Source organism: Apium graveolens, chromosome 8 (genome assembly GCF_009905375.1).
Source record: "Apium graveolens cultivar Ventura chromosome 8, ASM990537v1, whole genome shotgun sequence".
In the NCBI taxonomy this organism is placed as follows: domain Eukaryota; kingdom Viridiplantae; phylum Streptophyta; class Magnoliopsida; order Apiales; family Apiaceae; genus Apium; species Apium graveolens.
The window spans coordinates 161,947,169-161,970,355 of NC_133654.1; the positions used below are offsets into that span (position 1 = coordinate 161,947,169).

Sequence of the window (23,187 nt, forward strand, 5' to 3'; positions counted from 1 at the left end):
GTCCGGCTTATTTACAAGTATAACTTATGTAAGATAATAATGAAGAAACATAAATTTGGTCGTCGGTCTAACCTTAAAGAAAGGTTACACCCCTGGTAAGACTTAATCACTTTTGGTACCATAATAATAATCACTTGTGGATTGATATACTCTAGTAACGATTTGCTCGTTTCCAAGACAATAACCTGTAAGTGTGTGTGTGTTGATAAGTGTGGGGTCATAAAGGTGTGCGTATTCATATATTATTGTACGAGATAAGTATTATACATGATTCAAGATGGCGTGGCTTCTTAGATCCTTGACCCCGGATTTTGGGGCACCACATCTTTCATCTTGAAAGAGTAGATGAATGTGCATCTTCACTTTCCAGTAATGATAGTTGCCTTTATCCAGAAGTGGGATCTTCACTCCAACATTCTTTTTACTCATGTTGTTAGTTTGTTTAGATCTTTAAACTCTTAGTATGTCAAGAGCTTGCTCTGATACCAATTGTTATTTCCTAACAATCTAACAACATAATTATAGAAGGGGGGTTAAATGGAATTCTGGTTTCTTTTGGAAATTTAAAAACTCTTTTGAATATATATAACTGTGAATGAATATGATGTAGTGCAGATTAAAACAATTCAAGTATTCAAACACAAAGTAAATAAATAAGACTGTTTCCAAACCTTTTGGTGGATTAATCTTTCTACCATAAAAACTAGAAAACTCTGTGATGCAAAAATGCACACAACTGCTTACAAGTGTTTACAAAGATTAGCAGAGGGAATTTCTAATAGCTATTTCTATGTTCAAACCCTTTTTTCACTCGTTCGAACGATTATTAACACTTGCTACTCTTGGTTTATATACTATCAAGTTACATATAAATAAGACAAACAGTAAAAACAAGAATCTAAGTCTATTCCCATGTTGCTCCATTTCTCTATCCAGCATCTTTGAATATCTTCAGTTAAGAATGGAAATTGAAATGTTTCTTTGTTCTCTAAAATCTGCAAACAGACCGCCACATTCCTTTTGTATACAATCAACCCATGTGACTGTCAAGTCACTTTCAACTGCTATTTGAATCTGTTATCCGTTGAGAATTAAGCATTATCCATTGATACTTCACTTAAGTTATTCATTGCGTGTCTAATGGATCATCCTTTCAAAGTGTCTTGAGTCATCCGTCGAGGCTTTGTAGTTTATCTGTTTAAAGTGTTTCCTTAGAAGTTGATACTCTTTCACTTATGTAAAATAACAAGGCATCTTCTATTTACAATTAGCCAACCTATTTTACATATCTTTCTTGTAGTCAACATGACTTAGAATTTCCAATCAACTTCTAAACTTCTAAGTAATTACAGTATACAAAAATGTGGTACAAAAACTTATTCAAATATAATCTACTCTATCAACGAATGAACAAGTGTGGTTATCCATTGATAGCTACAAAAACACTTAATTAAATCTACTAAGGTGTTTTGCTGAATTGTCATAAAAAATACAACATATTCCTAACAAAGTATTAAGGAGACAACTTTTGATTTGCCCTAACTTGAATAGATTTCTGCATATAAGGCTGCAAACTTAATCACCAGCTTGATACTTCATTCTTTCTTGAGCCCTTGTAAAATGCCTTTTCAGATCAGTAATCAGAAGCTCTTTTTTTTGCATACTCCTATCAACAGCCTTCAAGAAACACCCATTAGTTAAGTAAGGTAAATGCAAAGGAGGAACTTGATTATAAACAACCTCAGATGGCCATTCAACCAGTAGTAACCAAGAAGACAAATCTTGAGGAACATCAAAACACATAAACCTCAAATATACCTCTAAACATCTATTAACAACTACTGTCTGACCATCCGTTTGAGGATTATAAAGAGAGGAAAGCAGAAAATCAGTCTTATGTAAAGCAAATAGACCTTTCCAAAACTGACTAAGAAGGATTGGATCTCGATCACTCATAATAGACCTTGGCCATCCATGGAGGTTAAAAATACTATTTAAATACACTTGTGTCGTTTGAACAATAGTAAAATTATGAGATAAGGCCATAAAGTGAACATAATTACTAATCATGTCCACAACCATAAAATAACCTTTTTACCATTAAATTTAGGCAACCCCGAATCCTTGGAAATATCAACCCAAACATCTTCAGGCACTGGTAAAGGTTGAAGAAGACCAGGATAAACACTATTATCACTATTTGAAGCCTGTCATACTATGCAATTTTTAACCAATTACCTGACATCGTTTAGTCATACCTGACCAGTAACACAAACTTCTAAGTCTTTTAAGAGTAAGCTCCTTACTAGCATGCCCCCTACCACTGAACCGTGTTGCTAGTTCATAATCGTGACCCTTAATTAAACATCGGGACCAACTAGATGAGAAAACCATGTTTGGATTCCTACTCTTGATGAATATTACCTGGTTGTAACTGATGTAAAGCTATTATTAATTGACTATCCATGTTATAACTGGTTTTGATTAGCTGTTCCAAATCAGAGTGAACTACTAACATAGCGAGACATAAAATCTCAGAACCTGAAACTCTAGAGAGAGCATATGCCATCAGATTTTCTTTTCCTCCTTTATACTGCATTTCATCATTAAATCCCATCAACTTAGATTACCAAAACTGTGGAAATTGAGTAAATATTCTTTGTTGCAAGAGCCACTTCAAACTTTCTGATCAGTCTTGATTACAAAATGATTTCCAGTCAAGTAATGTTCCTACTTATAAACAACACAAACAATTGCTAATAACTTTTTATCATAGACTGATAATTTCTGCCACCTAGGCCTCAATGACTTATTGATAAATGCTAAAGGATGGTTATCCTACATTAAAACAGTTGCTACACAAGTTTTAGAAGCATCAGTCTCAACTACAAACTCCTTATTAAAGTCTGGTAATGCTAATACAGGGGCAAAAATTAAAGCGTGTGTGAGAGTATCAAATGTTTGTTGGGTTTTATGATTCTACTGAAAAACACCTTTCTTTAGCTGATAAGTCAAATCTTTACTTATCCAAGAATAGTTCTTAATAAATTTCTTGTAATAGCCAGCTTGACCTAAGAAACCCTAAGCCCTTTCACTTTCACAGGAATTGGCCATCTTCCAATTGAATTGATCTTTCTAACCTCTATCTCCACACCTCTAGTAGAGATAAAATGACCCAAATATTCAACCTTCTCCATTATAAAGCTATGTTTACTTTTCTTGGCATACAGAGATAGATCCTTATTAATTTAAACACCTTAGATAGATGTACCCAATGGTCTGTTTTGGATTTGCTTATATACCAGGATGTCATCAAAGAAGACAAAAACTATTTTCTACGTAAAGGCTTAAAAATAACATTCATCCAACCTTGAAAAACTTATAGTGTCCATTATGACTCTTAAATGCAATTTTAAAAATATCATCATCCTGCACCCTTAATTGATTATTACCAGCCCTGAGTTCAAATTTAATAAAAACTGTAGAACTAGCCAACTCATCAATTAGTTCTTCTACTAATGGAATAAGAAATTTATCTTTACAGTATTTTTATTCAATTCTCTATAATCCACACAAAGTCTCCAAGTCCCATCCATCTTGCCAATAAAAACTATTGGAGATGCAAAAAGATTTGCACTGGTCTGAATGATTCCCCTACTTAACATTTCCTCAATTGTCTTCTCTATGACATCCTTTTGTTTTAGGGAATACCAATAAGGTCTGATACTAATAAGATTTGCGTCTTCCTTTAATGGAATTCAATGATCAAATAAACTACTTTTTGGTAGCAACTGATCAGACTCCTTGAAAATATCACTATATTTTCTTTCAGATATTCCAATTCCTTGTCCTTGGATACTGAGGTGGAAGGTCCCTTATTGTCAATCTTATTGCAGTTGATTCCTTGGTCAACCACTTCACCATTAATTTTCTTAGTCTGTAAGAAACACAATTGTGCAGCACTGTTTAAGAACTTATGAGAAGGTTCCCCATTTACTATCTTGAACTTTTGAGACTTAATCCCCTTAAACTATACCTTCTTCTCACCAACTATAAACTCCATCAACAAGCTCTTAAAATCCCAATTGACATTACCCAAAGTACTCAACCATTGAACTCCTCGAACCATATCATAACCTCCTAATAAGATTAACATCACATCTGTCACAAACTTAAATCGACTCATCTTTTAGCAAAAATCTATGATAGCACTCTTACATTGGATATTGTTTCCATCAATCACAATAATACTTTAAGGAGCCATAGATTCAATCTGATAACCTAACGTCATAGCAGCGATAATATCTAAAAAGTTGGGGTACTTCAAGAATCTATCAAAATATGTATACGCTGATTCCGAGTTTTTTTATAACTCTCATAGTTGAAAAGTTCTGACTTTCAGAAAGTGCATTAACAAAGATACAAGGATCATATATTTCTAATTCATATTGATCACAATCTTCATTACTTAGATCAGATTCACAACTAGGAATTTTTATAATAAAAATATGAGGCTTTCTAAATTGGCATTTATGGCCTCTCTCATACTTCTGATCACAATAGTAACACAAACCCTTAGCAATCTTCTCTGCTCTAATTTCTGCTAGAGTAAATCCAAAAGGTTTTTGAGCTGTTTTCCCCAACCATGTTGTATAGGTTTAGTTTGTGGAGTAGGTAACAAAGGAGGTTTATTAGCATTAGATGAAAATGTAGTAGATACAACAAGTTTAGGAGAATAAGGCACACTATTAGGTATGGTTAAATTCTGATTTTGGCCATTGGGCAAGATACTTTCCTCATGTAATCTACCATACCTAATAAAATCTGTCACGGTAGATGGTTTGAAAGCTTTTACAAATATTTTAAATTAGTCTTTAATCCCCCAAAAAAATTCAAAAAAATATGTATAGGGAAGAACTAAGTTATGTTGTTCCATTAAATGGGACCATTTTGTTGCAGCTTATTAAATTATTCCATAACATCAACTCCTGATTCATCATTAAACCTTGCATTAAAGTGTATCAGAAACCATTCTACCTGTTTCCTTATGTCCATATAGTTAAACACCCAAATTTCAGCCTTATCACACATATATAGTAAAGCTAAATCAACTTTATGATCATCTAGTATCTTATGGAATGCAAAGTGATTAATATATATATTAATCAAATTACGAATACCACATCCATCAAATTTAGAAAATTCTAGTTTAGGATTAAACCCAAGGGTTCGTGAATGAAAGTTACCTCCAATTTAAGTCGTGCCATCAATCCTTGGATTAGAACTTGTGCATGTTTCTATGCGTCCTTCTTTCGAACGAGTGGTGTTCGCAAGATCGATCTATCTGATCATCTTTATCAGTTCCTCAAATCATCCTTCACTTTGTTTATTTTGCTCTTCAAGTCTCTTTTTCATAGTCTTAAGTTGCTCCCTTAATTGTTCTTCCATTTTTATTGCTATTACTGCATAAGTTTTTGAGAATATCAGCAATAAAGATTTTATTGTGGTACCATTGTTATAGTAAACATGATTTAATACTTAAACTAAGCAATATGAATGATCAAAAACAAGTTCTTGATACTGAAATGTCACAAGAAAGATGTAACATAAAGAGAGAGAGAGAGGGAGAGAAAAAGAAGACTTCATATCAATATCAATGTTTCATTATCGATGCTGAACTCAACTAACAAATTTTCCCGAAAAAACATATTTGACTTTTATAGTAAAATTTTGACTTATCTAATATTTAAATTATTCTAGAAATTCAAGATTAATTTCCAAACCCTTATCATTATAAAAGCTTTATCATCATACAAACTTTACTTTTTTCGTATCCAATCTTCCAATTTTGTGACCAAAATATACCATATATAATAATTATTTACATATAAATTCTTTTTCAACCCAATTATGATAATAAAGATCTACCCAATTAATTATTGTTCAATCCAGTTAACTTTTGTATCACCAAGATCAAATAACCTATTGGGTTGAAACCCAACCCGGTTTAACTTATATCTTTATAAAAAATTCAAAATATCAATTGATTTTCATAGAAGCACCAGAAAACTGCTTTTCCAAATTAAACGAAATGTTGATAAGCTTGTGTGAATGACAATGAATGATAAGCTGAGATGCAAACGAGACTTCCAATGTTATAATAGGTTATCTATCTTCTTACGCAAATAACCCATGAATCGATCAGACATTAGATGAACTTATTAAAAATATGCAATAAGCAACATGTCCTAACCTTTTTCCCTAATTCCCTTATAAATATATTGTTTGCTCATATTGTATTTCATGAGCTATACTTTGTTTAAACATGTACAAAAATCTCCTTATTTTTTTGTATTTTTCCTTTTGCTTAATTTACGGGTAATGCTACTTTTAGTAACATTCTAGTTTTAAACGTGGCATATTTTAAAAAAATTAACTTTTAAATGAAAGGGATTAACTAACTTTATAATCGATATAAAAAAATAATTAATATTAATTAATGTTCGAATAACCTATCACGGTCCGGAAAAGAATGTCGTATGTGGAGTACTAGGCATAATTGTTTTTGTATCAAACAGAACTCTACGACTCTACAATAATCATTGTATATCTTATATTAATCATTTATTTACTTTCTGAATATTAGAAACTGAAAGATGATAGTAGCTTAGAAAAAAACAAATGTACAATATCGATTGGCTTTCTGAATAAATTCAGATTCTATAAAATAATGTGTGACATGTTTTAATTAAGGTGTTGTAGGGTCCCTGTTAGTTATGGGCACATAATTATTGTAAGTATAATGTGTTATAGTTTAGAATTTTTTTAAAAATAAATATGGGTGTTTTTATATTTCTCGAATAGATATATACATGATGTAATTCTCCAACTGTTATTTTGAGTAATCGATCGTAAATGTGTAATCATAAAAAAATTTATTACTAAATTAATACCATGAAAATCCCACAAATTTTTAATCCCATATATGATGAACCACAAATGAAACAAAATAAAAATCAAACTCTTACAAGGAGAGACTTAACAAAATTGAAATAAATTGGGAATTCATTAAAGAAATAATAAGAGATATATTAAGTTTTAATAAAAAATTTATAATGTTACTAGCCTGTGCGATGAAATTTTAAAATTTATTATTTTTGATGTGGATAAAATATACATCCTAAAGACACATTAAATGTCACATTAATTATGCTTGGAATTCTTGTCCAAACCCAATACAAACCAGGTTGGTCAAGGCTTGTTATAGAGTAAAGACGACCCAAGTCTTCAAGGCCCACGAGTAGAAGTCATCCAGGCCCATGAGCAGAGGTCGTTAAGGTTCATAAACATGAGATGTTCATGAACTAGGCCCAATACGGATGAAAGAACAGAGACATGACATCCAACATTGACACTAACTCCTATAACGAATGATCTAGAATCCCTTGTCCTACTGGAGTCCTAATTACCATCTAAGTTGGAGACTTGTCCACCAAGTTTCTCAACACCGGTCTAACCCTAGACTCACCTCTATATAAAGAGCTCCACCCCTAGAACTACGTTTTTGACTTAATTCTCTGCAACACAGAGATACATAGGCATCTTATGAGGACAGCTAGTCCCCATCGCGAGAAAAACCTTTAGAGATCGAAACACACAAACCCTAAAACTAAATACTAGCGGACCATAATTTTTATTCCATAGTATTTGGAGCCGTCTGTGGGAATACATGACAACCATATTACTTAGAGCAGAAATAAAAGTGGAACTGACGATCCCATCTCATAAAAAGTAATGTCATCAACAGTAGAGATACCCCCGCACTCAACCTATGCCACCACCCAAGGAAGAACCCTTGTGGGGGCATCTGAGACTCAACTTCAAGGGACGAATCCCCCAATCCAAGATTTGCCTCTAGGGATGAATCCCGCATCTCCTCAAAAGACAAATCCCCAATTTCAGTAACTACAGGCAGTGATAAACCCTCAACCCGTTGGGTATAAGTACTCAATGATCGTGATTTGAGGGACTACCAACCCACCTTACATGATGCCTATATACCCCAAAGTTGGAGGAAGTAGACTCTTTAATCGAGGCTAAGGACAAGGACGGATGCCCCAATACATCTGTGGCTTGGGTCCCATCCCTGAAATTAAAGAATTCTCTGGACCCTACTCTGCTCGAGACTCCGACTTATCGGACGAGAAAACCACTCCAAGAAGGAGGTGTGTTGGTAAGGAGCCCCAAAATAAGGGGTCTCAACAGCACCGAACACCCAAGGGGCGATTTCATAGGTTGAAGCGTGACCTAGATTTGCACCAGACACCGAGACCTCCACCTGCAGCAAGACTAAGGGACTTTCCTCTCGTTATAGACCTGGAAGGTCCAACACCAAGACAAAGAGTTGTGACCCCAAGGGTTGATCCAAGTGATTTGATGCCCCTCGGAGATCCTGATGATCCAAACCCACCATTCACTGAAAAGATAATGAATTCCCACATATCAAGGAAATTCAAGATGCCCACCATCAAGGCGTATGACGAAACTAGCAACCCAGTCAATCATGTTAGGACTTTCTGTAATGCCCTGTTACTACAGCCCATGACTGATGCTATCAAACGTCGGGCGTTTCCTCAAACACCGTCGGGTATGGCTCAAAAATAGTATAGTCATCTACCCCCAATTTAATGGATACTTCAGAGAGCTGAGCCAGGCCTTCATCAAGAAATTCATTAGTGAAAGAATACACGAGAATAGTTTGACTTCTTTCATTGATCTTGTCCAAGGAGCAAATGAGTCCCTTAGAGACTACCTGAACCGATTCACGAAGAAATCCATGAAGATCCCGAATCTCGATAACAAGGTAGTTATGATAGCCCTACAACAAGGGACTAGGGATGAGTTCTTCAAAATATCCATGGCCAAGCGCCCTCCTGAATGCATCCTACAACTCCAGGATAGAGCCATAAATTATATCAAGATAGAGGAAAGTATGAAGAAGATGCTGGTGTATAATGAGCTCGCGGGAAATAAGAAGTGAAAGACAGATTAGGAGTATGATGCCAAAGATAAATATTCTCAAACTCGAAAAAGCTTTGACTCCTCTTCTGAGAAGAATCAACCATCAAGTTTCAATGAGTATGCAAGGCTGAATGCCCTGAGAAGCCAGATCCTTTTGGAAATTGAGAAGGACAAAGAGTTTAGATGGCCGAAGCCTTTAAGGGGAGTCCCCAAGAAAGAGATAAGAGCCGATACTGTAGGTTCCACAAAGATGTTGGTCATGATACCGATGATTTTAGAAAACTTAAGGATGAGATTGAGTATTTGAACTAAAGAGGAAAGTTCGGCGCTTCACCATAGGGGAAGAGGCCGGAGACCAAAAAAGAAATAATGATCGAAGAGATGATAATCAAAGAGGCAACGACTGAGATTGTAAACCATAGCCCTGAGGGCCAGTAATCAACATAATCTCAGGAGGCCCGACAGCAGCGTGGAATACAAAAAACTCTCGAAAATCTTATGCAAGAGAAATAATGAGTATAGTCGGGGAGCCGCCTAAGCGTTCTAAGACAGAAATAACGTTTGAGTTCGTTGACCCCGACCTTGAAGGTTTGAAATTATCCAGGATGACCCTCTAGTTATCACTTCTTTAATTGGAAATTATCCTATTATGAGGGTCCTAGTTGACCATGAAGTTTTTATAGATATTATGTTCCATGACACGTTCCTAATGATGGGGTATAATGACTCTCAACTAACTCTGTAATGCACCCATCTACGGGTTTAACCAAGTGGAATGACAAGTCCAAGGAGCAATACAACTTTCCATAATTATTGGGGAAGAGCCTAGAGAGGCCACCCAGATGTTAACCTCTCTGGTTGTTAAGGCAACCTCTACTTACAACGCTATCATGGGAAGAAAAGGGATCCATGCATTCAAGGACGTACCCTCAACCTATCACATGGTACTGAAGTTCCCGACTAGGAACGGTGTCATTGAGGAAAAATGAGATCAGAAAATGGCTCGTAGTTTCTATGTTGCAGCACGTAGGCCCCATGGAACTAGGGGAAGATTCTCCTCATAGAAGACATGAATGTCCGTGAGAATGAAGAACTTTGGGGGAAGCCAGCGGAGGACTTAATCCCAATTTCCCTAGATTCCTTAGACCCGGAGAAGGTCACATACATTGGAAAATCCTTGAACAAGCCCCTGAAGGGCCAATTGACAACTTTATTACAAGAGAACAGAGATGTGTTTCCCTAGAAAGTAGCTGATATGCTTGGGATTGACACCAATCTTATAACTCATAAGTTGAACTTTGATCCAACTCAAAAGGCCGTGATGCAGAAGAAGAGAACTTATGCCCCTAACAGGCTATAAGCCATTAAATAAGAGGTCGATAAGCTCCTAGAAGCTTGATTCATAGAAGAAGTGCAATTCCTGAAATGGTTGGACAACCCCGTAATGGTCAAGAAGACCAATGGGAAGTGGATAATGTGCATCGAATTTAATAAATTGAATGATGCATGCCCTAAAGACTGCTACCCCCACCAAGTATTGATACCCTGATTGAGGCCACAACTGAGCACGGGATGCCGAGCTTCAGGGATGACTTCAGCGATTATAATCAGACCAAAATGCACAAAGATTATACCCACAAGGTATCTCTCATAACCAACTTTGGTGTCTTTCATTATCTTGCTATGACTTTAGGACTTAAGAATGCAGGAGCTACTTATCAGAGATTGGTGAATGAGATATTTTCCCATTCAATTGAAAAGACCATGGAGGTCTATGTTGATGACATGTTAGTCAAAGGCCTAGACAAGGCTGAACATATTAATCAGCTCAGGGAGGCATTCGAAGCGTTGTGGTACCAAAAGATCATGTCAAACCCTGTCAATTGCGCCTTTGTTGTTGGGTCTCGCAAATTTTCGGGGCACATGATCTCAAAAAGACGAATCAAGGCCAATCCCGATAAGATCAAAGCCATCTTAGATATAGAGCCATCACACTTCATCAAGGATGTTCAGAAGCCGACCGAGAGAATTGCGGCTCTGGGGAGGTTTATCTCCAAGTCTGGAGACAAATGCCTGCACTTTTTCAAAACCCTTAAGAAGGTGAAGAACTTTGAGTGGAAAACTAAGAGCCAAGAGGCCTTTGAGTAGCTAAAGAATTATATGACTGAGGTATACTTCCATATAAAGGAAGAACAGAAACTCCAAAATCATGTATACTATATGAGCAAGGTTCTCCACGGAGCAAAGTTGAACTATTCCACCATTAAGAAGTTTGCGCTTGCCCTAGTCACAACCTTAAGAAAGTGGACACCATATTTCCAGGCCCACAAGATCAAATTCCCTGATTGACCAACCTTTAAGAAATATTATTCATAGCCCGAAAGAAAGTGGAAGGCTCATCAAATGGGCGATTGAGTTGGGTGAATTTGACATCAAATACAAGCCTCGAATAGCCATCAAAGCTCAGACTTTAGCAAAATTCATGGTCGAATGCACCATTAGAGACCAAGAAGTCGGGGGGCAAGAGATAGTAACCCCGGAAGGAGAAGAGAAAGAGAAAGATGAAGGTGCTCTAAAAGAGTATTGGGTTCACAATTTTGACGGAGCATCCAAAACAAAATCTAGTGGTGCAGGCCTAGTCTTGCAAAGTCTCGAAGGATTCATGATTGAGTATTCTTTAAATTTGGTCATCCCAACTACGAACAACGAAGTAGAATACGAAGTTTTGATAGCCGACTTAGGCTTGCCTAGAGCTGTGAGGCCAAAAACCTTAAAATTTGTGGAGATTAGAGACTTGTGGTTGCCCAAATCAATGAAGAGTTTGAGGCCAAGGATGATACAATGTCCAAGTACCTGAGAATCGTGAAGGGAATACTAACTCAGTTTGATGAATGGTACGATGAACATATTCCACGAGAGGTAAATACTACGGCTGATGCCCTATCTAAGTTCACCTCGTCTGAAATCAAGAACTACCTAAGAAGTATCTACTTTCAGGTCCTAAAGACCCCTAATATACATGTCATAAATTTGATAGCACCAATTGGTATGGCGAGTTATTGTATAAATCCAATCAAGACTCGGCTTGAGACTGGATAGCTCCCCGATGATGCCAAGGAGGCACGCAAGTTGTCAGTGAGAGCATTAAAATATTCGTTAATTGAAGGCCTTCTGTACAAAAGGTATTTTTTAATCCAATCAAGACTCAGCTTAAGACTGGAAGCAGAGGAGGCGCTTAAGGAAGCCCATGAGGGGATTCATGAACAGCACTTGGGGGCAGGGTCCTCTCTCATAAGATAACTTAATTGGGGTTCTACTCACCAACGATATTAGCCGATGCAAAGGCTTATGTAAAGAAATGTGACATATATCAGAGGCACATTCCAATAATACAACATCCCCAGAGAGGCTTACATTCAACATCACACCCATCCCTTTTGCAATGTGGGGAATGGATATACTTGGTCCATTTCTCGTGGCATCGGGACAGAGGAAGTTCATCATTGTGGCGCCCTCCAAACCCGGGTCAGAAGTTTGGGGTCCATACACACACCTTATTTATAACCTGCTTATAACAATAATAAAGATAATAATAATATATGCAGTGACCCTACTTACCAACCACCACAGACCGCAACAGGTTAAAGTATGCACACAAGCCAAACACACTAATATATTACAAACCGTTCAAATCCCAACTATTTCAAACTCAAACTGAGTATTAAACATTATTACAAACTTTTACAAACTTAAATTATCCCAAAAGAAGCCTACTAGCTCAGCTTTCTCAACCTGAACCCCTAGCTCTCGCGCTGGACTGGGGATCCTTGCTACCAACTGGTTCCTTTTTAACTGGAAAGAATATAAACAACATCACACAAATGAGCTAACTAGCTCAGCAAGTCACAATGACAAAAGTGAGAATAATGATCATCAGGTGAATATGATTATGATATCAAGTGAACATTGGATTATGATTTAGAATAGGATATTATACTTTTAATTTAAAAACCAAGGTTAGGCTGCTGATCAGTCACGCACTAACCCCGAGCAAGGCACACAACATTGCTCTAACTACTGGATCCAAGGTACACATTGGCCTAACTTGACCATTATATGGTCTGACCATAAATCTGGTCCACAATTTTATAAAAATAATCCAATTCTAACATAATAACAGAATATGCAATAATGAACAATAACCAAAATCATTAACAACAATAAATGTTTAACAATGAAAGGGTTTCAATCCTTGTAAGGATCAATAAGGCAATTTAAAAGCTTGGATGCTGGGTAATGAAAGAATTGGATAATAAAGGAATCAACATTTCAGGGTTTCAAAGATTTGGGCTTTCAAAGCATAGGATACAATGATTGAATGTACAAGTAATTCAGTTCAGTGTTTGGGATTTTGTTTACATGTATTTGTGGAGTAATATCGTATACTTGATATTTGTGTTTAGGTATACAACAATCAATGGTCTAGAAAGAATAAGGTTTATGGCTCAAGAACAATAACTGGAATCAGAGTTTAGGTTTCAGTGCTTCAAAGCACTTGCAATATCAATCTGACTATCAAATACTACAATATCTCGAGAAAGTTCAGAACACTTGCCTGATATTAGCTTACTACACTGCACTCGCTTCCAATCACAAGCGTCTTACTCCTCAACTATCTGTTTCCCTTTCCTACGTCTTTCCTCTTCTGCTCACATATCATAAGCATCTATCAATAATTTACTCATGGAATTCTATTCAACACATACTTCTATCTACCCTTCGTTTTACCCAAATCCGATTAACGGATTGAAAGTTATGCAATAATCAAGTAAACACCGAATATATAGACCGATAGTCAATTAACAAGTCACATATAGCACATAATACATCACGTAATCAATGATATATTATTTATAAAGAAGTCTCGGGTCATAAATAGGCTTTCTGATATTTAAAATGATTTTTAAAACATTTTTCGGAATTAAAACGGGTCGTTGGATCAATTTCGGGTTAATAAACAGGGTTCGGTTGGCCAATTCTGGCTCCGAAATAATTTTAGAATAATTATCGAGCCTTGGAAATAATTTAGAATAATATTTTAAAGCTCGAAACTATTTTTCAGAATTTTTAAATCATTTTTAAATAATTAAATCTAATTAAATAATTAATTAAAATCAATTATTAATTAATTAATTAATTTTTGATTTAATTGACCAATTAATCAATTAGAAATTAACTGAAATTAATTAACTAATTAATTTAGATTTATTTATGAATTAAAAATGATTTTCAGAATTAAAATAATAATTTTTAGAATTTTTAGAAATTAAAAACGAATTTTTATAATAAAAATAAATAGGAAATATGATTTTTAAACATTTTTAAAACAGAAATCCAATTTTTGCAAAGTCTGGAAACTACAGGGACCAAACTGCATCGTTTTCAAAACTATAGGTACTAAACTGTAATTTTCCAGGGGGTCGCCGGAAAACAGTCGGGGATGGCCGGATAACACGTTCCAGGGATACTCAGGCCACCATCACCTCCAGATCACATCTACACAACACCAGGAACACAACCATGCAATCAATTCATCCTAACAATCCCTGTGTTGGCCGGAATTTGGCCATGAAATTTTCCAGTTTCCGGCGAACATCGGAAAACTTCAAAACACAACTCCCTTCTCTACAGACCTCGTTGGTTCATGAAACTTATACGACTAGATTGCAAATTTCACAGAGAACACAACCCACTATAACACAACATCAATCTATCACAGAATAAGAAACCCCCAAATTTCAATTAAGAACATTCATACGGGTTATAAACCCTAATTTTAAAATTCGAAAATCAAACTCAAATTTGAACATGTTATTGAACTCCAAATCAGACGTATGACATATGAAAATCATCAGGAAAACAAGCTCTACAACTTGCAATCATCAAATCATACAAACAATCATCCGAACAAAAATTCATATTTTTAATAAAATAAATTCAAAAATAAATAAATTTTTAGAAAAATAACCTTGATTTCTGCAGGTGTATGGATTACAGAATCTGGTAGAGCTCTTCAAGACCTTCAGATTGGTTACTCGAGCTTTCCAAACCGAATTCAATAACACCTCCAAATGCTTGTTTGATTCTTAGAACAGTTTTAGGAAATTAGGGTTTTTCTCTGAAAATTATATAATTATCTGTCTGCAAATGATTTTCATACGAAATAAAATACGGTAAAAGGCTATTTATAATTACGGAAAATTAGTATCCCGTTGGATCATTCCGGATATAAAACGGTACGTTTATTTGTAAAAACTGATCCAAACGGTATCGATTTTCGGGATAATTATCCAAATCAGTACAATTTGTACTGCGGTCTTAGTCTCAGCGCCTAGTTACACGTATTACGAAGTGATAATTGTGATAGTTTAATAAAAAGCTTCCGTTTATCGAAAATACGGGTTTTATTGATTTACCGAAACGAATATTGTATCGAAAATGTTGCGCCGGGACCCGCGCAGGACAAACCGTACGCCGGATCGAAAAAGTCGAAACATGGAATATGCTCGGAATATTACAATTAGGTTAGGAAGGAGTTCCCGAAAGAGTTTCGGGTTCCAAAAACGTAACAACGGTTGACGTCGGTTGGTTACCGTTTTTATAAAATAGATTTTAATTACCCGGAAAAAGATTTTAGAAATTTCATATGATTCTTATAAATCCATATACCAACATAAAAATAATTAGGAAGATATGACAATTATCTATATTTTATTTTGGACATATAAAAATTAAAATACTCAATTAATATTATTTTTGAATATTCAAGTACAGATAACACTTAACAATTAGCTCACAGAATAGATACTGAACACACATAATAATTATATAATAGCAAAAACAATTACACGATATATCCCGGATATTACATCCTTCCCCCCTTAAAAGGATTCTGTCCTCAGAATCTCTAAGAAAACAAATGAGGGTACTTTTCTCTCATATCACTTTCTAACTCCCAGGTTGACTCTTCAACCTTTGGGTTTCTCCACAACACTCTTACTAACTTTACCACTTTATTTCTCAATACTTTCTCTCTTTCCTCTAGAATCTCTATCGGACTCTCTACATATGATAAATCTGCTTGAAGTTCTATTGGCTCATATTCTATTACATGCCTGGAGTCTTGATTATATTTCTTAAGCATTGATATGTGAAAAACATTGTGAATGTGCTCCATGTGCGGAGGTAACGCCAACTCGTAAGCTACTTTTCCAATACGCTTTAGGATTTCAAAAGGTCCGACATATCTTGGGTTTAGCTTCCCTTTCTTCCCAAACCTCGTTAGTCCTTTCCACGGTGATACTTTCAATAATACCAAGCTTCCTTCTTCAAATTCCATGTCTTTTCTTGACTGGTCTGCATATTTCCTCTGACGATCTTGTGCGGCTATTAATCTTTTCTGGATAATTTCAACAACTTCCTTTGTCTGCTGCACCAATTTGGGTCCGAGTATTTTGCGTTCTCCTACTTCGTCCCAATATATTGGAGATCTACATTTGCGTCATAAAGGGCTTCATAAGGTGGCATCCCAATGCTGGCGTGATAACTGTTGTTATAGGCAAACTCTACCAGGGGTAAATGCTCGTCCCAACTTCCTTTGAAATCAATAGCACAAACACGTAGCATGTCCTCGATTGTCTGGATCGTTCTTTCACTTTGGCCATCCGTTTGGGGGTGATAGGCCGTACTCATATTCAATCTTGTTCCCAAACATTCTTGAAAACTCTTCCAAAATCTTGAATTAAATCTTGGATCTCGATCAGATACAATAGACACTGGAACTCCATGACGAACTATGATCTCTTTCCAGTACATATGAACTAACTTGTCGAGCGAAAATCATTCATTTATGGGCAGAAAATGAGCTGACTTGGTAAGTTTATCTACTATAACCCAAATGGCATCATGATTAGCCCTTGTCCTTGGTAATCCAACTATGAAATCCATGGTAATATGTTCCCACTTCCACTCTGGAATCTCCAATGGCTGTAGCAATCCGCTTGGTCTCTGATGCTCTGCTTTAACTCTCTGACATGTATAGCATTTACTAACCCATTCCGCAATTTCCCTCTTCATATCTGGCCACCAATAATTCTTCTTTAAATCTCTGTACATTTTGGTACTCCCTGAATGGATGGAATATCTTGAACTATGTGCCTCTTGTAAAATTTCATTTTTCAGCTCCGTCACTGGTGGAATCCAAATTCTTGAAGAAAACCTAAGAATACCTTGATCATCTTGTTGTGTGCATAATTCCTCACCTACCAAACTATTTATATCTTGATCCATTACCTCTTTCTGGCATTTCTTTATTTTCTCCAATAACTCCGGTTGGAAAATCATACCGTACACTTTTGCTTCCTCAGGCTTGCAAATTCTAATCTCCAATTCCAATTTTTGAAATTCTTTATATATCTCTTCAGGTACGGATAACACATTTAACCTTTCCTTCCGACTTAACGCATCTGCTACAACGTTCGCCTTACCGGGATGATAATTAATCGAGCAATCAAAATCCCTCATCAATTCTAACCATCTCCTTTGTCTCATATTAAGTTCCTTCTGGGTAAATATATATTTCAAACTTTTGTGATCCGTGAAAATCTCACACTTTTCTCCATACAAATAATGTCTCCAAATCTTCAAAGCGAAAACTATAGCTGCTAACTCCAAATCATGAGTAGGGTACTTCTGTTCGTATGGTTTCAATTTCCTTGACGCATACGCAATCACCTTGTCGTGCTGCATAAGAACACATCCTAATCCTTTGTAAGAAGCATCGCTATAAATTACGAAATTCCCTTGATCGTCTGGAAGTGACAAAACAGGTGCTGTGATTAATCTCCGCTTCAACTCCTGAAAACTTTCTTCGCACTTGTCATTCCATATAAACTTTTCATTCTTTCGTGTAAGCTTTGTCAATGGTGTTGCAATTCTTGAGAAATTCTGAACGAATCGTCGATAATATCCTGCCAATCCCAAGAAACTTCTTACCTCAGTGGGTGTTCTCGGTCTTTCCCAATTCGTAATTGCCTCGATCTTTGCCGGGTCCACTTTGATCCCTTTATTACTGACTATGTGTCCTAAGAACTGAACTTCCTGTAGCCAAAACTCACACTTCGACAATTTAGCATATAACTTCTTTTTCCTTAAAATCTCCAAAGCTGTCCTTAAATGTTCCGCATGATCCTCCTCCGTCTTTGAATAGATCAAAATATCGTCTATAAATACTATAACGAACTTGTCCAAATATTCCTTGAAAATTATGTTCATCAGGTCCATAAACGCTGCTGGGGCGTTGGTCAATCCAAAAGACATCACTAGAAATTCATAATGCCCATACCTTGTTCTGAAAGCTGTCTTTGGTATATCTTCTGGTTTGATCTTCAGTTGATGATATCCCGATCTTAAATCGATTTTGGAGAAATACTTGGCTCCCTTCAATTGGTCAAACAAATCATCAATTCTGGGTAACAGATACTTATTCTTGATTGTCAACTTGTTGAGCTCCCTATAGTCGATGCACAGTCTCATGCTTCCATCTTTTTTCTTGACAAATAATACCGGGACTCCCCACGGGGATACGCTGGGTCTGATTACTCCTTTCTCTAACAAATCCTGCAATTGCTTTGCTAGCTCTTTCATCTCAACAGGCGCCATTCTGTACGGGGCCTTGGATACTGGTTCGGTTCCAGGTGCTAAGTTGTAATAACCCCAATTTTTGAGAAATTTTGAAACCCTTATGAATAGTGTTTTTGCTGAACGAGAAAACTTTTCATGTCACGCTATGTAGGGGTTCTGCTATTGATCTTATGGGATATTATTAGTACTCTATGTGATATATAAGTGTATGTAAAGATCGTCAGAATCCAATTCCGAACACTTTGATTTTTCCCGGAAATCCACAAGATACGGAGAGAATTGAGTATAAGGTAACAGGATAAAAAGGATTTAAATTAAAGGATTATAGGAGAGGATGATAAAAGGAATATAATATATTGAGAAAGGTTAAGGGAACCTAAGTAATAAGGTCCCGGGTATGATCCCTCAAACGATAAACGAGAACGAAAGATAAGCGAACCATAAAATAAATAAGTGACCAAGAGACAAGCTTGTACAAGAAGCCAGGGATTGTGACATCATCCAACCACAAGGAGTGGACAAGTGGGAGCATTATGACATGTGCAAGGTGACACAAGCATGACATGGGAAGGAAGGAGATGTGGTGACTTTTTAACCACACAAAACCAAGGGCAACTAGGTAATTCACTAAAGCAAACAACAAAAATCAACCAACCAAAAGCAAATCAAGCCAAAACACAAAAATCTCTCTTCTTCTTCTTCTTCATGCTCTCGGGTGCTTTTCTTAAAAAATGAAAGTCCAAGCTCCTCCACTTACTATTTAGCAAGGTAATTATCTAAGCTTCCCCATGGATAGTTACATACTTCCTATAAGTTTAAGCTTCTAATTCCAAGCCAATCTTTTTCTATAAATCAAGGAAGAAGATGGTGAATAGTAACCTTCAAGAAATAACTTTAGTTTTCTTGAATTTTTATGAAAGATTAAGGTTATACAAGCAAGGATCAAGGTTCTTTAGGCATTCAAAGCTCTCGTGTTGTGTTAAAATGCTTCAAGGAAGGTATAATCTCTTAACCAAGCTTTGTTATTGAATGTTAAGAGCATAATATGAGTATTTTAGTTCATGAGAGGCTTGATGGTTGTGTATGTAGAGATTAGTGAGTTTTGGGATGTTGTTGGATTGGTAAATGTTGTTGTTTTGATTAAAAGAACTTAAGTATGGTTAAAGTTAAGCTTAGGCATAAGTATGAATGTTAAACTTGAATTGGTTGGGGCTGTTATGATGTGGTTTGGATGGATGTTGGTTGTATGATTGATTTGAGGTTGAATTGTGATGGTTTTTGAATGGTTTAAATTTGGGAAATCGCGTAAACATAGCCGTCGTAACGTCCGATTTTCTTTAGACTGTTTTTGTGCATAACATTAGGACCCGAGAACCCCCTGCTAGATTATGACCATTGCCATGTCTAGATAGCTCGTGTTACGAGCTTCGTTTTGATATGTAGTTCGTTCGATTCCGATGCACGGTTTAGGAGAAACGACCGTTTCAAGTAACGGCGTTTCGCGAACGAAACATTTCCCCTCGCCTTACTTTGAAACATAGGTTAAAGACCAAAAAGGGTTAATTAATGTATGAAACAATTATGGTAAGAGTGTTAGGCAGTTGGTAAGACACTCGCGAAGGAATCTCCGTAAAATTCGTAATGGTTAATTTATTAAAAATGGTGGAGCCGAGGGTACTCGAGTGACTTAAGAAAATCAGTAAGCGCAAAACAAGCGTTAGAGTCTAAGTTAGTTAAAGTATAGATTTACAAGTGAATTTGGTTTAATTCCAACTTACTTGTTGTTTATAGGTTACCAGACTCGTCCCGAGCCATTCGTAACCCCCAGTCGCTCAGGCAAGTTTTCTACCCGTTATAATTGTTGTTGTGATGAATATATGTATTTGCATTATCTTGTGATAGATGCATGTTGGTTAATTAGCAAATGTTGCAATATATTGAAGCATGCTACTATGGTATATATATATGCATGCCTGTTTCGTATTCTTTCCATATATATCTGTTGATTCAGTTGATAATACCTATGCTAGAGGATAGTGGTAAATTGCATACACCCTTAGTATAGGGACCCAAAGGTGGAAATATTTTCTAAAACCGGGAGTCGAGGATCCCGAGTAGATTTTGTATATATGGATATATATATATATACTTATATATATATATATGGTCATAGTTTTCAAAATTATTAATCGAATAAGGTTTATTCGATTACTTTAACTTTATTTTATTATTGAATATTATTTCGAATATTATTCGAAGGCGTATGACTCCTTTATATTAAATGAATATTATTTTGAATATTCATTCGAGGACTTATGACTCCTTTTATTTTATTATTTGAATATTATTTGAATATTCATTCGAGGGCTTATGACTCAGTTTATATTATTTAATGAATATTATTTGAATATTCATTTGAGGATCTATGACTCCGATTATTTGCTGAGATATATTCTTTATTTTATTAAAGAATAAGGTGTCTGTTAGGTCACACTTTCACTGTAGAGGGGGTGAATACAGTGTTTATTACAATCAAATCAAACTTCAAGAACTTATGTAACAGAAAACAAACTTTATTGAAACAATAAACTCTGTTACAATCTGAAACTGTAATCTCTCAGTGATGAACAAAATATCACGAGAGCTGCTAGGGTTACAGTAAATAATATTCTCGATAATGATAACACTTATAGTGTAAACCCTATGTCTGTGTTTATATATTACACAGTTACAAGATAATCGCTAATTGATATGGAATATAATTCTGCTTCCTAATATATATCAATCAGATATCTTTCCTTCCAAGTATTCCATTCTTTACGGAATTCCTTCTTCATGCATATCTCTTCTTATGTTTATCTTGATCTTCTTAACTTTAATCAGCTACTGTCCTTATCTGATCGTCCTTCAGCACTTAAGTTCTGATATCTATCTCCTGATGCTTATCTCCTGATAACATAAGTACTGATATCCCTTAAGTTCTGACGTTCAGTATAAGTACTGATCAGTTAAGTACTGATTTGTTCTGTTCAAATAAGATCTGAAATCTAAACATAAAACATATTAGCCATGACATTATCAAATATATCTAACAATCTCCCCCAACTTGTAAATTAGCAAAATATACAAGTTTAACAGATATTTGATGATGTCAAAAACATTAAGTACAAATGCATGAGAAATAGACAAGATAACTACAACTTACAGTCCTTAAAGCTTTTACCAATTCAACTTCTGATAACAACTTTAGTCTGTATACACATCAGAATTTAAGTAGTTGTAGATCTTTGACTTGGCTTCATCATTTTCTGATCTCTCTGATGTCAGGAGTTGTTCTGAGATAATTCTTCAACAAACATTTCGCAGCATATCTGAGTTCATCAATCATTCTCCGTTTGACATCTTTAAGCTCTGCAGTATCTTCACCAGTTTGAAATATTGCAGCTCTGAGATCATTAATCTTTGCTCTTCTCAACTCCCGATCTAGTCTTATGACATAAGCTTTGTTAGACTCTAGATTGAATTCAAGCCCCTTAATACCAAGATATGTTCTGATCTGTGCAGTATTAGGCTTCATATCAACAATATCACCATTGTGATTTCTGTACTTTGGAACATATATGCTATCAGACTTAACAGAATAAAGTCTTTTCTGTCTCTGAATCTGTTCTTTCAAATAATTTGCAGCAGTCCCTGTCAATCTGTCATCCACTTGAAGTAAGAATAATACATGCTCCAATTCTTCAAAATACTTCAATGGAATGGCATTTTGTCTTATATGATAAACCCTACCATCTGTCATGAAATACAACAAGATGTGTTCCTTCAAGTAGGTATGGTAAACCATTTGTACAGATTCCAATTGATTCAATCTTTCAGGAGTTGCTCCAATTCCTGGTTCACACAAGGAAGTTGGATCATTGGTAGTGTTGTGTACTCTTCTTTCATCAGCACTTCCCAATCCAGTTTTATCTCTTGCTTCCTTTCCAGTAACTACTCTAGCTTCAAAACGACTTGCAGTAGTCTTCAAAGATTGAGTTTGTTTTGCTTTAGTGAATCCTGGTAGGAGTGTATTTGATCTTCCTTCTGATATCAAGTTAACTTGAGCTGTGTCAGAGGTTACTTGCTTCTTTTGAATATCAGAACTTTTAATTTCTTGACTCTGAACAACTTGAGCTGTGTCAGAGGTTGTTTTAAGAACTTTTCTTGAAGTCAGAGCAAGATTATCTTTGTCATCAGTAATTTCTTCATCTTCAGGAGGTACATAGACTTTAACAGGTTCACCAACCTTTTCTTTACCCTTGGATCTTGGATCTATCTTTGGTTGTGATTTAGCAAATGTTGCTTCAGTTTGTGCCTTTTCTTTAATCACAATACCTTTCAGTTTTGGAAGTGACTTTTTACCAGAAGCTTCGGATTTAGATGTGACTTTCTCTGATTTAAGTCTAGCTTCTTCTTCCTTTA

At 35.8% G+C, this 23,187-nt stretch overlaps 1 long non-coding RNA gene across 1 annotated transcript; it reads right to left on the bottom strand.

Moving 5' to 3' along the window:
* Positions 1–1,364: 1,364 nt before the first annotated feature.
* On the bottom strand, positions 1,365–5,836 carry LOC141676885 (uncharacterized). The gene is made up of 2 exons (XR_012557194.1): positions 5,247–5,836; positions 1,365–1,677 (listed from the first exon to the last, which is right to left on the bottom strand). It is a non-coding gene; the product is annotated as an uncharacterized LOC141676885 (long non-coding RNA).
* Between the last annotated feature and the right edge of the window lie 17,351 nt (positions 5,837–23,187).